Source organism: Mauremys reevesii, linkage group 5 (assembly GCF_016161935.1).
Source record: "Mauremys reevesii isolate NIE-2019 linkage group 5, ASM1616193v1, whole genome shotgun sequence".
Lineage (NCBI taxonomy): Eukaryota > Metazoa > Chordata > Testudines > Geoemydidae > Mauremys > Mauremys reevesii.
The window spans coordinates 6,035,511-6,048,706 of NC_052627.1; the positions used below are offsets into that span (position 1 = coordinate 6,035,511).

The 13,196-nt window shown below is 44.2% G+C and overlaps 1 protein-coding gene across 13 annotated transcripts in view; it reads left to right on the plus strand.

The window, feature by feature from the left end:
- Positions 1-13,196, plus strand: part of ADGRL3 (adhesion G protein-coupled receptor L3) — an 842,781-nt gene that overhangs the window by 675,604 nt on the left and 153,981 nt on the right. The gene's annotated exons all lie outside the window — the stretch shown is intronic.

Genomic DNA, 13,196 nt, shown 5'->3' on the forward strand with positions numbered 1-13,196 from the left:
TTAAAGTCAATGGGAGGGCTGAGATGTTAGTCTATAAGGTGCCACAGGACTTGTCATATGTTATCTCCTTCTTCCTAGTCAGTTCCTTTCATTTCAGCCCCACAGATGCCTGCTGACCTTAGAACATTTCTTTGCATGTGCTAACTGCAAAGCAAAAAACACAGTCTCCAATTTATAGCCTCCTTCTCTTTCATAAGTCTTCTAGTATTTTTCCCTTGAGAAAGACCATGCTTTTCCTAGACCCAAACTGCAGATCAACGTTGACGCCATCAATCGCCAGTCACATACTATAGCACTAAATGAAGACCAGTGCTTCATTCTTAGACCCACTTCTCAGATGGGTGTAGAGGGTGATGGGAGAAATTAGCTTCTACGTTTTAAGCAATTTTTTAGAAAAACAATTAATCACTCTTCAACCAAACTCAGACGAAGTGCCAGTGGCGTAGCCAGGTTTTAACAGCAGGGGGAGCAAGCAAACATAAAAAGGCGCCCCCCCATTGGCTCCTCCTCCGGCCACGCCCCCCGGCTCCTCCGGCCACGCCGTGCCCCCTCCCAACCTTGGCTGGCTCCTCCGGCCAGACTGCGGCCATGCTGCGTCCCCCCCTAGCCACGTCCCCCCCATGGCTGTACAGAGAGGCTGGCAGAGGACGGAGGTACGAGGGGAGGTGAAGTGGAGGGAAAGGCAGAGGCACGGGGTACATGGGAGGGGTACATGGGGTATGGAGCTTGGGGACGGGTTACCGGGGATGGGAGTGGCTGGAGTCCCTGGGGCTCTCTGTGCAGAGGGGGCTGGAGCTGCCCCCGGGACCGGGAGAGCCTGGGAGGGGCTCGCCGCGTGCAGCACCAGCCCAGCTCAGCGCTGGCCCTACCGCTTGGGGGGTGGGAAAAGAAGGCAGCGAGCCCCGCCAGGCACGGTCCGAGCGAGCTGCTTCCGCGCCGGCCTGCCGCAGCCGCCCGCCCCACGGCTCCTTTGGCCGTGTTGCTGGCAGTGCTGGCCGGCAGGCGCTGCTTCCGCCCTGCGATCAGCTATCTCCTTCCTGCTGGGAGACACAGCTGATCGGCGGGGGCGGGGTGGAAGCCGGGCAGGCTGTTCAGAGCAGAGCCCGTGAGGCGCCGCTTTTTAAAAAATGTGGAGAGGAGAAGCAGCTGCTTCTGATGCATCCCACTAGCTACGCTACTGCGAAGTGCATGTTATGCCATTTTACCGCATATTATGATGCATTGACAGCCTTGGAGATCAGGCTGGCCTCCCTTTGTGAAATTGTCTCTAGTGCAATATCTATGCTTTGACTAAAGAAAAGCTTTAATCTGGATTTAAAAGAGTAATTTACGAGGAAAGGAGTTGTGTAATAGTGAAGAACCTTATCAGATAGATTTGAAGGCAGCTCCCCGCCGAGAAACAGAATTCAATGACATCATTTAACTAAAATGACATTTCTCTTGTTTAACAATAGCTAAAAGAATAATATGCTTATCTATTTTAGATCTACTGTCCCAGCATAGGCTGATGACTGGTCCAGTTTGACTTGTGACCCTTTTATACAGATTACAATGTTCTCTTCATCTGATATTCCAAAGAGGCCAGACGTTTCCTAAGCTGGTCTGTTTCAGTGCAGTCACCTTTCCAGTACCATGTGTCCTTGTGCACCCAGATCCATGCTTTCAGTCTGCCCCCCTTGTATGGGTCGGATCACAGAACCCCTCTTGGGAGCTGCCACGCGATGTGCCAAGACTACCTCTGCTCCTGTTTTCCCTGCCAGCTCAGGACTCCAGCACCCTGTCTTGCTGAGCCAGGCACTCCCATCTGCTCCAACAAAGACCCAGGGTCTGAATTACTTGTCTCAAAGCTGCAGGTTTACCTGAAAACAGCTCACAGAAGTGTTCCTGTCGTTAACACTCAGATGCCCAACTCCCAGTGGGGTCCAAACCCCAAATAAATCCATTTTACCCTGTATAAAGCTTATGCAGGGTAAACTCATAAATTGTTCACCCTCTATAACATTTATAGAGATATGCACAGCTCTTTGCTCCCCCAGGTATTAATACATACTCTGGGTCAATTAATAAGTAAAAGTGATTTTATTAAATACAGAAAGTAGGATTTAAGTGGTTCCAAAGTAAGTCACCAAGCAAAATAAAATAAAATGTGCAAATTTCTGTCTAATCAAACTGAATATAGATAATCTCACCCTTAGAGATGCTTCAGTAAGTTTTTCTCAGACTGGACACCTTCCAGGCCTGGGCACAATTCTTTCCCCCGGTACAGCTCTTGTCCCAGCTCAGGTGGTAGCTAGGGGATTCTTCATGATGGCTCCTCTCCTTTGTTCTGTTCCACCCCTTCATATATCTTTTGCATAAGGCGGGAATCCTTTGTCCCTCTCTGGGCTCCCCTCCCCACCTTCTCAATGGAAAGACACCATGTTAAAGATGGATTCCAGTTCAGGTGACATGTTCACATGTCACTGCAAGACTTCATTGCACACTTGCCGGCACACACTTATACAGGAAGACTTACAGTTAAAACAGAGCCATCTACAATCAATTGTCCTCGTTAATGGGGCCATCAAGTTTCCAAACCACCATTAATGGCCCACACTTTGCATAATTACAATAGGCCCTTAGAGTTATATTTCATATTTCTAGTCCCAGATACAAGAATGATACATTCAGACAAATAGGATGATCACACTCAGTAGATTATAAGCTTTGTAACGATACCTTACAAGAGACCTTTTGCATGAAGCATATTCCAGTTACAGTATATTCACTCATTAGCATATTTTTATAAAACCATATAGACTGCAAAGTCACACCCTTTATCTATGAAGGCTATTCTATTCAAGTAGCACAACATATATTCATAGTTAATGGGAGTGCTCCTCCACTGATGGCACTCTTTATGCCCAGACGCAATGATCACACAACTTCCAGCAGAGCTTTCTAGCCGTGTCATTGATCCTAGCTTTTGCTCATTTTATTTGGGGGCCTTGCAAATACTGACGTGTTTTGGTTTGTTTTAAGAAGAGGTATGTTTTTTTCATCGCGTTTTTCAGAGCAATATAAATGATAATTGGAAATAACACATAATAGGAAATTCATAAGCAAGAGATTAAATTCAATAAAGACAAGTGCAAAGCACTTCCCTTAGGAAGGAAAAAGGAAATGCACAACTACGCCATGGGAAATAACTGGCTAGGCAGTACTGCTGAAAAGGATCTGGGGGTGATAGTGGATCACAAAATGAATATGAGTCAACAATGTGATATAGCTACTAAAAAGGCGAATAGCATTCTGGGGTTTATAAACAGGAGTGTTGTATATAAGACACAAGAGGTAATTGTTCCTCTCTACTCAGCACTGTTGAGGCCTCAGCTGATTAACTGTGTCTGGTTGGGAGCCACACTTTAGGAAAGCTGTGGACTACTTGGAGAGAGTCCAGAGAAGAGCGACAAAAATGGTTTAGATCAAAGGTTTAGAAAACATGACCTCTGAGGAAAGATTTAAAAACTGGGCTTGTTTAGTCTTGAGAAAGTCCCACCTGGCTATTTATCTTTAATCAATGAACACTACAAGAGCATAAATGTTGTGGGTTTGACTCACAGAACATTGTTTTTCTCTCTGAATTCCTTGAAGCATACCCAATTGTTGAGGGGGTTTTCTTTGGAGAAGGAACTTTTCCCATTACCAGTATTTGCCAGATGTTGTTAAACTCGGGCGGGGGGTTCTTTCAGAAATTTGCAAAAGAGCATCAAACTGCAAATCAAAAATGGGTTAATATTTATGTGCATGTTCCTAATAATAATAATAAATAATTAACGACCAGTGTGCCTCACAATAACACCAAGTAGCACCAATCAGATCAGGGCCCCACGATAGGCCCTCAACAAACATGTGGTGGGAGATAATTCCTGCTCTGAAGCACTTATCATTGAAACATACAAGTCAAACAAAAAATGGAAGGGAAAACACACGAGGTGACTTTCCCAAAGTCACCCAGAAGGTTAGTGACACAGCCAAGAATAAAACCCAGGCTTCCTGAATCCCTGGCCAGTGGGCCGTGCAGCCACCCACGGAGCAGAGAAACTCACCTCGCTGCTGTCTCTGTTGCTTGTGATCCCTGGAGACAGAGAGAACGTTGTCTCCCATAGCTGCTGTGCTACCACAACGCTCTAAATTCACGATTAATAAACAAAGAAACAAGGGCAAGTGCTGTTTGAGCAGCTGACCGTAATTAAACAACATTGTAAAGCTGATTATTCACCACATTGCTGCAGTGTACTTTCCTCCTTGAGCCAGCGGGCAGAAGAAAGCCAAGAGATTCATTATTCTCCCTTGTCTCGCCATTTACTTAAAATAAGTATTGCTGCAAGACAAACCCATCGGCTGTTTCCTGTTTAATTTGGTTTTCATCCGAAGCAGCCCTGCATGCACCTGATTCTGCTGCTGGTGGCCAGAGGAATCTGGACCTGGTTTTGAGCACAGTCATTTCTTCCGAGAGGGTTGTGTCTCTTCGAACAAGGACGGTAGCATCTGAATGGGCACCCTTTCTGGCTGATCGAGTCGGCAGTTGGTATGCATGCAACAGGAGGGCAGTGAAGATTTAGTTGTGTTGTGATGTATCCTCTTCCTCACCTACTTTGGGGTGGTGTGTGCCTTTGGGGTGCACTCCCTGTACTTCCCTGAGCCCCAGGAGTTCAACTGTCCCCTGCACAGAGGTGGGCTAGGAGTTCCTTGTGCCCATCGATTCCCTGGACCATGCCGAGCACAGGGACCAGACAATCTGGGTCTCAATGAGGAGGGGAGCAGAGAGAGAGATTGTGTGCATGTGCACGCGTGTGTGTGTTTTTACACACAAAGTCCCTATGGCCCAACTTGTCCATGAGTGCACTTTGATGAATCATTCTTTGTTTGCAGTGAGTTGTCTGGAGGTAGAGAATAAAATTGTCCTTAGCTGAAATTGGTTTTGTTGTCGGGACATAAGGGGTTAAATTTACCCTGTAAAAGCTGGTAAGCTACAGATATAAATATGGCACTGAGGACCGATTCTGTAGTCCTGACTCAGTCCTTAATGTTAAGCATGTGCTTAAGTGTTTTGCTGACTAAGGGCCTCAGGCCTGAGTGGGTGCCTGATCCTGCTGCTGTTTAAGACACTCAGCATATTTATCTAAATAATGACTCAGCACAAACTGGGAAATATTCTTGGGGTTTGTCCCTGGGGGAAGGTACTTGGACCTCTAGAATAACTTAACAAGAGCCAACAAAAAAAAATAATAATTAAACAATATGTGGGAATCTTTCCATTGGCTTGTGTGGGATTTGGAGATGGCCATTACATTGGGGGACTGGTGGAATCATCTTGCATTGTAGAGGTGTCAAGACCTATTGAAGCTATCCTAGGTTGTGTTTGCCTTGTTGCTCCCATTGTGTCCTGTACTGCTGCTAGTTCCTGATTGGTTAATACTGTAATGTGAGTTGTGTGATGTAATCCGCGTTCAGCCAAGGAATGTAATTGCTAATAATATGAAAGCGCGTTAGAAAAGTCAAAGTTCTGTGTTTATATATTTTCTAACCAGCAGGATCGTAACAAGAGAAGTATATTAAAGCCCCAGTTCCACCGTCCACACTCATGCAAAACTCCCAGGAAGTTAGGACTGCAACACAATTGTTGGTGGGTGTATACAATAGGAAGCTATCTGCATGATGTTTTCAGGTCTACCTTAAACATATGCTCTTTTGCAAGAGAGGCCAGTTTGAAATGTCCTGTAGAATTGGAAGAGTCAAAAGAGGAATTCAGACCTGTTTCCCGTAGAGCCCCTCTGACACTCACCACTTTGGTTTGGACCAAGGTTTTATCATTCACAGATGAGAAGATAGGAAGGATGCATCCCTTAGTAGTTGTGTTGGTTTTTTTCAGTTTTTCAGCTGATGGCCTGCTCTCAAGAGGCTAAAGTACATGTTTAAAGAGCTGAGAATTGTAAGAAGGTCACCAGTTTTCTGAGGTCAAGGTTGAAATGCGGTGGTACTGTGAGGCACACAATCTGCTCCCAGACTGCGCTGTAACAGGACCGGGGTGAATGGATTTTACAGCCATTAGTGTTTTCCACTGTCAATTCCCAGTTAAAGGCAGGGATTTTGAGTGTAGAAAAGACATTTGTTTTCAAAATGCAAAGTTTAAAGCTTTGGTGGAGTGATAGTAAGACTTATGTGGCACCAATATATATGCAGACTCCTAGATTTAAAACGGAATGACTGTCACTTAGCCAGAAACTCTCACTAGACATTTCTAAAAGGCGAGAAGATAAAAATAAACACACAAGCAAAATGCAATTTTACAGAACATAGCAACTGTCACAAAGGAAATCAACAGGATATGTAAAACCAATCTTTTCGTAATGTATAATTACTGTAAAGCTCCTAATTAGTTGTCTGTTGACAATAATGTATTTTAATATCAATTTGTAATTTATGAAAAGGAAGAATTATGTTTGGATGGATGGATTGATTGATTGATTGATTGTAATCCCAGGACAAAGCAAGGGAATGATGAGTTTGCCCTTGTTTGGGAAAGATTTCTCCTCTATCATTTGTTGTTGTTGTTACTGTATGTATTCCAGCAGTGCCTAGGAGTCACAGACCAGGACTCCCACTGTGTTAGGTGCTGTACAAATTCAGAACAAAGAGATGGTTCCTGCCCCAAGCGGTTTACAATCTCAGCATAAGAAAAGAGACAAGAGGTGGATACAGAGTGGGGAGCACAAGGAAACGAGACAATCGTCTTGGTCTCTGCATCAGTCACTGTCAGGGGTGACTGCAAGGTTACTGATATTTGCAAAGACACCTGGGCCGCAGCAACTTTCAGTGGCAGTTGTGCACCTGTCTGTCATGGGCATTTTCCAAAATCCCAACCACACGTCTATGAACTTGACCCAACACTACTGAAGTTAACTTCTATGGGAGCAGGAGCTATATTTGTTGCACTTGGCCTCACATAAAAAGATTTGCACCAAAGATAGTTCCCACTATCATAGCTCTCCTCTCTCTGTGTTTACACTCCTGGTATATTAGTTATCTTATATACACCCCAGGAACCTCGGGTTTACTCAATGCAGTGTTGTGGGCATGTAAAGATTCTGGGGGAGGCTGATTGTAGCTGTGGGAAGAACGGGATGAGACACCCACCTCCCCAGGTTCTGTTTTGAATAAGGACTCAGAAAAGGTATTTGGCCAATCCTGCTAATTTTTATACAGTTCTTATCAGATGAGCTGTATAGACTAGTGCTTAAAAGAGGATGTGGGAGGGAAATTTAAACGGAAAATGTTTAACTCACAGAATAATAGTAGGGACCAGTGGGAGTTTTGGTTTGTTTATTCATTTAAAGGAGCCTATGGGAGTTAGGAACCCTAATGGGAGTTGGGTGCCACCCTCTCTTAGGCATCTTTGAAAATCCCAGACTTTATCAGGATCATCAGTGTCTCTTGGGATACTCAGCCCCCTCCCCCCCTCCACAAACACACCCACCTTGCACCCATTTTTCATGTTTCAGTCCCTGTGTTGCGGCTCTCAGCCTTCTGGCTGAGGAGGGCTAGGAGTTGAATGTCTGGGTCTGGAGCTTGGCAATGCTCCCCTTCCCCCCGTACCATTGGACACTCACTGTGTTTGGAGGAACATTCTGCTTCTGCAGTTTTCCTTGCCCCTCAGGTTTGTCTACACTGCTGCTGGGAGCATGCCTTCCTGACCAGGTAACTAAACTCATCCTAGCTCTGCTCTAAAATGACCATGTGGTTGTTGCCGTGTGGATGACAATCCAGGCTAGCCACTTGAGTACCATCCTGCCTGACCCACTGGGTACCTGCTCAGGTGGCTACCTGGAGCTGCCACTTATGCCACAGCATCCACACATAAGAACATAATAAGGGCTTTACTGGGTCAGACCAAAGGTCCATCTAGCCCAGTATCCTGTCTACCGACAGTGGCCAATGCCAGGTGCCCCAGAGGGAGTGAACCTAACAGGCAGTGATCAAGTGATCTCTCTCCTGCCATCCATCTCCACCCTCTGACAAACAGACACTAGCCATTTTTAGCATGCTAGCTTGAGCAGAGCTAAAGCGAGTCTGTCTGTTTGGGGTTGGGAGACTCAACTGCCATGTAGACATACCCTGACTGACCGGGGGTGAGACAGACGGGGCAGGAATCAAAATGTATAATCCATGTATGGGCCAAACCTCTGCTGTTAAGCTAAAAGCCCAGCCGTTGGATCAGTGCTTAGACTAGCAGTCAGTTGTTCTGTTTACCCATATTTGTTCCATTGTCCTCTTCCTGCAAGCTCTAGCTCAGGAGAAGCTGTTCCTTTAACAGCTGTTTGGTTTCATTTAAACACCTACCTCAGCCCTTGTTCCAAACCCAAACATTTCATTAACGCTTAATCTCCATGGCCTTGCCTGCAATGCTATGCCATAATGAAGTGCTTTGCTCAAAAATGTAGTGCTAGGAAGGTTAGGTTAATGCACTAGACTGGGTGAGGGAGTGCTTCTTTGGGAAAAACAATGGGCCAAATTCAACCCTGGTGTAACTCCTGTGCAGGCAGTTTTACTGGGTATGTTCAAATCTGATTTAAAGCCCATTGAGGTCTGTGGGAATCTCTCTGTTGATCCTAATTCATCGGTGATATACATGCGCTGGCTTCAGCTATCCGATTTGACCGCTGAGTCCGCAAGAGAGTTTGTGTAATATCCAGTTAATGTTCTGTCTTTCACAGATGTGCCCGCACACAAAAATTCAAATACACATGAGAAAAAAATAGTTTTTTTAAGAGCAGAATGTTTGTATCAGATGTTGCACTACTACTAATGCAAGTATTTCAGCATGTTTCAAGTTTAGTCAAATATGCATTACTGTCTCACCCAAACCCAGGAGCTAGAGCTGCAGTTAAGACTAATTCTTCCTACCATTCAACTATTTTAAAAAATAAAATCCAACATGATGTTTTAGCAAAGATTTAAAGGGCCCATTAGTAGCGAGCTAGATGAAAGTAATGCAAATTGTGTTCTGAATAATAATGTTGAAGGTGGGTGTGGGGAATCATCATTTTCTGACTGGAGTGCCTAATTACTTTTCTTAAATATGGGATCTTTGCAAGAAAAACACAGCCACGTTGCATAGACATGCAAAGCAAAAGGGGCACGCCTTTGATCACTCAAAAATAATAACACTTCTCTTTGCTCTTTCGGAAGACAAAACTACTGATGTAAGCTACCAAAATGTATGAAACATTATTCAGATTGGGCTTTAAGATTTAAAAATACTGAAAAAAATACCTATCTCTGTGTAGTTTAATGAGTCTTTTTGACTGATACATTTATCATGTCACTTTAGATGCAGTTGCCAAACTTCCAAAGTTTTTATTATTAGTATTATTAGTAGTATTATTTTATTTTAAAAAATAGTTTAAAAGTCTAGAAGATAAATTTCTCGTTTGTGAACTCCAGACTGTTGGTGGTGGTAGTCCATCGCTGACGATGATGATGTTATTGTCTCAGTTCTCATCTATGGCTACGCATATGACTCTGAAGTCCAAACCCTGATGCACAGAGTTGGCCACACTGGGCATGGGAAGTCCGTATCTATGATGTTGGATGATGCAGCATTGTGGCGCCGTTCACATGCAGCCTGGAGATGATTACGTCGATCCTTCTCAAATCTGTTATGTTCTGATCTTGTCAGAGACTGTCAGCATTGCCTCAATGCTGGTTGTGTTTGCTTGCTCTCTCAAGGACCTTAATATTGGTCACTCTGTCCTGCCAGCGAATGCTCATTATTAAGCAGAGGGAGCACATGTGAAATTTTTAAGCTGTTTAATGTGCCGTCTATGAATCATAGAATCATAGAATCATAGAATTCAAGATCAGAAGGGAGTCCATGTCTCTGATCCATAAAGAAGAGATGATAGGACCACTGCACTGTAGATCTTCAATTTGGTGGTGAGACAAATGTTGTGTTGGTTAAGGACTTTTGTTGGGAGTTGGCCAAGAGCCTGGATGGCTTTACAAATTCTGGAGGCAATTTCCTTATCAAGGGAACCATTGCACAAGATGACGCTGCCCATATTTTTCAGCTGTGTGCCTTGGATGAAAATGGCTGTGTCATAACTAGAAAGGGAAGGGTAACAACCCTTCTGTGTACAATACTATAAAATCCCTCCTGGCCAGAGACACCAAAATCCTTTTACCTGTAAAGGGTTAAGAAGCTCAGGTAACCTGGCTGACACCTGACCCAAAGGACCAATAAGGGGACAAGATACTTTCAAATCTTGGGGCGGGGGAAGGCTTTTGTTTGGGCTCTTTGTTTTGGTGGTGTTCGCTCTTAGGACTAAGAGGGACCAGACATCAATCCATGTTCTCCAAATCTTTCTGCACAAGTCTCTCATATTTCAAACTTGTAAGTAACAGCCAGGCAAGGCGTGTTAGTTTATCTTTGTTTTCTCAACTTGTAATGTTCCTTTGCTAGAGGGAGGTTTATCCCTGTTTTGCTGTAACTTTGAAACTAAGGCTAGAGGGGTTCCTCTGGGCTCTGTGACTCTGATTACCCTGTAAAGTTATTTCCATCCTGATTTTACAGAGATAAACTTTACCTTTTCTTTTAATAAAATCCTTCTTTTAAGAACCCGATTGATTTTTCATTGTTTTAAGATCCAAGCGTTTTGGATCTGTGTTCACCAGGACTAATTGGTGAGGGTATATTCTCAAGCCTACCCAGGAAAAGGGGTGTAAGGACTTGGGGGGGAGGAATTAGTCTCAAATCTGCCCAGGAAAGGGGGGATTAGGGACTTGGGAAATATTTGGGGGAAGGTAGAGTTCCAAGTGGCTCTCCCCTAAGATTTGGAACACGCTTGGTGGTGGCAGCTTACTGTTAACCTAAGCTGGTAAATAAACTTAGGGGGTCTTTCATGCGGGTCCCCACATCTGTACCCTAAAGTTCAGAGTGGGGAAGGAACTCTGACAGGCTGGCACTGGGGCATTGGAATGAGGTGCTGGTTGGAACAAGACCTCTGTCTTCCCAAGACTGAGGGTGAGGGCAAAGAGCTGGGATGCTTCAGAAAACCTATCGACGATGACCTGAAGCTCATCATGTCTATGGGCCATCAAGGCGCAGTCATCTGCAAAAAGTGCCTTGAAGAGAAGTCTCCCCAGTGTCTTGGTCTTAGCACTGAGTCTTTGAAGATCCAAGAGGAAACCATTGAATTGGGAGTGGATGTATATCCCCTGATCCAAGTCCCTTGTGGCATGGCTGAGCACATAGGCAAAGAATAAATTGAACAGCACTGGAGCAAGTATGCAGCCTTGCGTCACTCCATTCGAGATTTTGAATGTGTCAGAAGAGTCACCATTGGAGAGCACTTGCACTAGCATGGGGTCATGGAGCAGATGGATGATTTGTATGAACCTTCTTGGGCAGCCCAGTTTATGTAGAATAGCCCATAGACCCTCTCTGTTGACCATATCAAAAGCTTTGCTCAATTTGATGAAAAGTGCATACAGGTCCCTGTTCTGCTCTAAACATTTTTCCTGGGCCTGCCTTACAAGAATCATATCCATAGTACTACGACCTGATCTGAAACCACACTGTCCTTCTGGCAGATTCTCTTCATATATTTGCAGTGAGTCTTTTCAGTAGAATATGAGCTAATATTTTCCCTGCTGTACAGAGGAGAGCAATGCCTCTGTAATTTGCGCAGTCAGCTTTTCTGCCCTTGTTTTTGAACAGTGATACAATAATAGCATATTTAAAGTCTTATGGCATTTCTTCTTCCTCCCAAATGCTACTCAAGATGTCATGAAACACCTCGATGGCCTTGGGGCCTGCTACTTTATACAGTTCTGCTGGAATACCATCCTTTCTGGATGCTCTGCCAGAGTTCAATTGTTTGATGGCTTTCATGACTTCTTCAACTGATGGAGGGAGGTTAAGTTCCGCTTTGATGGGTTTCTCAGGTAACTGATCAACGTCACGCCGATCGACCCTGGATGGCCTAATGAGTAGACTATTTAAGTGTTCAGCCCTTCTCTATAATTCCCTCTCTGTCTTTGATGAGGGCTATGCCATCTGCCAACTGCAGGAGCGTTGTGCCAGACGTAGATTATCTGTAGATTGCTTTGAGAGAGTCAAAGAACATCTTTGCATTGTCCGTAACCGTGTAATGCTGAACTTCTGCAACTTCTACCCATACTGTAAAAGCTGGGTTCAGGGCCTGGAATGTAAATGCTTGACACCAAGAAATAGATTTTGCTGCTCGAAAATCAACATATCTGGATAGCCTAGGTGTAATTCTAACTCCATTAAAATAATCGAGAATTTCGCCATTAACTTTAATGGGACAAGAGGTTCACCATCGTTTGTAAGTGGGGTGTAGGACAATGTCTATTGAATGTTTCTGGACTGATGTTCAAAAGCTTCAGTCAGCTATAAGAGGAGGACCTGGGTGCTCAGCCTTTTTGAAAATCAAGCCATTAATCTCAAGGGGAAAGGAGAAATATGGATTTCTGTGATATACTTTCTAAATGGCAGTGCAGGATAATGGGGTTCTGTGAAAGAAAATTCTGAAGAGTCAACTAATCCTCTGCTGATGAAAGTGATTGGTGACACCAGACTGCACTATGGACCCAAAGTGGTTATTAATATAATTGCATTATCTCATTAAAAGTGTCATTAGGACATATCCTCCTTCAAAACCCTCCTTAAAACTCTCTTTCGCCATGAACACTACAACAAATTTGACAATAGTTAGGTAGCTGGTGTGTTGAGAGCACAGCCTGTCATACTGACAGTAGTGTCTCATTGTTTCCTTGTACTCCCCCTTCTCTGTGTATCTGTCTGTTGTCTCTTGTCTTACACTCTTATTGTCAGCTCCTTGGGGCAGAGACTGTCTTTTTGTTCTGTTTATAAGACTCCCAGCACCGTGGGGTCCTGGGCCATGATATGATAAATAAATAATAATCCTGAGGTCTTTGCTTTTCCCTGGGCCTTACTGCAAGATAATCATGTCTGGAGCAATTCACCATAGCCTTGCATTGTCTATTTTTTTGGCCCAGTGCAAAATGGATGAGAAAGGATATCATTTGATCAGGTAGTATTTTATCCTACCTCTGCACAGGTGGACATGACAGCAGAAGGGGCAGGGCAGTGGTGAATACGGCCTCTA